Here is a 3,662-nt window from a genome sequence, read left to right on the forward strand (position 1 = left end):
CTGGTGTTCTGAGACTTCTTACTGTGCCCACCCCAGTCCAACGCCGGCATCTCCACATCAAGATATTGGTTTACAGCATGGAAAAACACGAAATGAAGATAAACAAATGGAAAGACGGTGAGTGGGTCAGAGACAGAGGCCGTGGTAGATATAGAGGCACAGATTGGGAGAGACAGGTAGAGATGCAGACAGATAAACATGAGGAAAGAGAATGATAGAAACGAGGGAGAGACATGGAGATAAATATTGGGACAGACAGGGGAAGAAATGAAGAAGAGACAGAGGCGGGAAGGGAAATAGATGAGGATACGGCGAAGAGGCCGTGAGGGAAACAGATGCAGATATATGGAGACAATACAGAAGGGGGAACATAGAGAGACAAATGTGCAGAGATCACGAGAAACAGAGAGATAGACAGTGAGACAACCAAAGGGGCGCAGTGAGAAAAACAATGTCCGAAATGGAATCAGGAATTCAACAGGGAGAAATAAAAATAACATAATATAATGCAGTCCATGGATAGGCCGAATGGCCTCATTCGATGCTCACCGATTCAATGATTGTCGATGCTTCATGTCCCAGCCATAACATTTAATTTTAGACACTTGAACAGTGAGCAGGTGCAGGATGATCAGAGACTTCTGTAGATTCAAGCGTCGCTATTTCCGCTCCCACAGCATCCAGTGCAGCTGAGAGTCACGGCAAACCCCACTCAATATTGAGCCTGTGGTAACCCCGCCCACAGCTTCCGTTTGCTGCTCTCACTCTGACCCGATTGGACAGATTGCTGCCACTGCTCCATTCCTCTCATTGGATCAGCAGTGCAGTGGGACGGGGATCTTTACTTCTGTTTCTGACAGAGGATTTCTCTCACTACAGAGTTACAGACTCAGGAAGGATCATGGGGATCCAGCTCTTTCCGATCCTCATCGTTATCTCACTTCTCAGTAAGTATTTCCTTCCCAATAAAACTCCATTCTGCTCCTGACTGCTGTAACCCAGATGTTATTGTTATTAAAACAACAGTGACGATGTTGATGATAATTGCATCGTTTAATCTGAGGCTGACTCTGATTGTCATTATTGCTGTTACTTCCGTTAGAATGGAGCCAGCAAGACAAAGTGGAACAACACGATTCTGAAATATCGGTTAAAGAGGAAAGTAATGTCACACTGACCTGCTCCTTGGAAACAAGCAATTACAACCCTGATGTGTACTGGTACAGTCAGCAGCCCGGGAAAGCTCCAGTGTACATGTTTCAGCTTGTTGGAGAGAATGTGCAAAGGAATACCGACCTCAGTGATCGGTTTTCTTCTACATTTGATAGAAAGAACAAGACTACCGAGCTAACGATCAGTAACACACTGATCTCTGACAGCGCCGTTTATTTCTGTGCTATGAAGCCCACACTGCTGCAGAGATATAGCGAATCCCGTACAAAAACCACACACAGGCAGTTCCAGTCAGTGCCCAGTAGGGTGCGCTCACACACACGCGGGTAATTCAGTTTCCACAGAGAGAGTGACAGGAAGATTGTTCACATTGCAACAAAACACAACACTCAAAAACAGAAACTGGTGTGGTTCAGTTTCACATTTACATTTGCTAATGATCGTAACTTACATTTGCAATTGAAATAAGATTGACAGATCGATCTGAGATACAGTATCGCCTTTTTTTTTGGTTTTCGATACCTTTCCCTGCCTATTTATTCCAAACACGTTCTTGTATTTACTGATTTATGGGAGTTGTGCACATTTCACTTTTCTAGTCTTTAACGTAAGAATTTAAAGCTTTTTCTGACACCTTGTACATCCATTCAGAACCTCCCCAATTCGTCTGCTCAGCGATTCAGTCCCACTTTCCATCCTCCTCACTGATGAAGATTTCGCTTTGTATTGAATCATTTACTAACCCTGGCACTCCTGGTGCTCGGCTGCTCGGACGCAGTATGGAATGGACATTCAGCTGCCGCTCCTACAGAGAAGCAAATTTATAGAATTTCTAATGAGACATTGTTATTGAGATGAAATCCTTACAGATAAATCCTAGCTGTCACTTCACTGCGTGTGGTCGCCCCACGCACAGCTTTCCTGTGCTGTTCTCACTCTGACCCGTCTCACCTCTGCTGTTTTATTAGAGGTTTTATTGGGGATATTGATCTTTGCCGCTTTTCCCTGTTTGGCACTGATTGAATCAGTAGTTGAATGGGGAGGCAAGATATATCACCATGCCCCCCCCCCCCTCCTGGGCTTTGCCCCCCCCCCCCCTCCTGGGCTTTGCCCCCCCCCCCCCTCCTGGGCTTTGCCCCCCCCCCCCCTCCTGGGCTTTGCCCCCCCCCCCCCTCCTGGGCTTTGCCCCCCCCCCCCCTCCTGGGCTTTGCCCCCCCCCCCTCCTGGGCTTTGCACCCCTGGGCATTGCCCCCCCCGCTTGCCCCCCCCCCCGCTTGCCCCCCCCGCTTGCCCCCCCCGCTTGCCCGCCCCCCGCTTGCCCGCCCCCCGCTTGCCCGCCCCCCGCTTGCCCGCCCCCCGCTTGCCCGCCCCCCGCTTGCCCGCCCCCCGCTTGCCCGCCCCCCGCTTGCCCGCCCCCCGCTTGCCCGCCCCCCGCTTGCCCGCCCCCCGCTTGCCCGCCCCCCGCTTGCCCGCCCCCCGCTTGCCCGCCCCCCGCTTGCCCGCCCCCCGCTTGCCCGCCCCCCGACTGCCCGCCCCCCGACTGCCCGCCCCCCGACTGCCCGCCCCCCCGACTGCCCGCCCCCCCGACTGCCCGCCCCCCCGACTGCCCGCCCCCCCGACTGCCCGCCCCCCCGACTGCCCGCCCCCCGACTGCCCGCCCCCCCGACTGCCCGCCCCCCCGACTGCCCGCCCCCCGACTGCCCGCCCCCCGACTGCCCGCCCCCCGACTGCCCGCCCCCCGACTGCCCGCCCCCCGACTGCCCGCCCCCCGACTGCCCGCCCCCCGACTGCCCGCCCCCCGACTGCCCGCCCCCCGACTGCCCGCCCCCCGACTGCCCGCCCCCCGACTGCCCGCCCCCCGACTGCCCGCCCCCCGACTGCCCGCCCCCCGACTGCCCGCCCCCCGACTGCCCGCCCCCCGACTGCCCGCCCCCCGACTGCCCGCCCCCCGACTGCCCGCCCCCCGACTGCCCGCCCCCCGACTGCCCGCCCCCCGACTGCCCGCCCCCCGACTGCCCGCCCCCCGACTGCCCGCCCCCCGACTGCCCGCCCCCCGACTGCCCGCCCCCCGACTGCCCGCCCCCCGACTGCCCGCCCCCCGACTGCCCGCCCCCCGACTGCCCGCCCCCCGACTGCCCGCCCCCCGACTGCCCGCCCCCCGACTGCCCGCCCCCCGACTGCCCGCCCCCCGACTGCCCGCCCCCCGACTGCCCGCCCCCCGACTGCCCGCCCCCCGACTGCCCGCCCCCCGACTGCCCGCCCCCCGACTGCCCGCCCCCCGACTGCCCGCCCCCCGACTGCCCGCCCCCCGACTGCCCGCCCCCCGACTGCCCGCCCCCCGACTGCCCGCCCCCCGACTGCCCGCCCCCCGACTGCCCGCCCCCCGACTGCCCGCCCCCCGACTGCCCGCCCCCCGACTGCCCGCCCCCCGACTGCCCGCCCCCCGACTGCCCGCCCCCCGACTGCCCGCCCCCCGACTGCCCGCCCCC

Source organism: Mustelus asterias, unplaced genomic scaffold, assembly GCF_964213995.1.
Source record: "Mustelus asterias unplaced genomic scaffold, sMusAst1.hap1.1 HAP1_SCAFFOLD_2608, whole genome shotgun sequence".
NCBI lineage: Eukaryota > Metazoa > Chordata > Chondrichthyes > Carcharhiniformes > Triakidae > Mustelus > Mustelus asterias.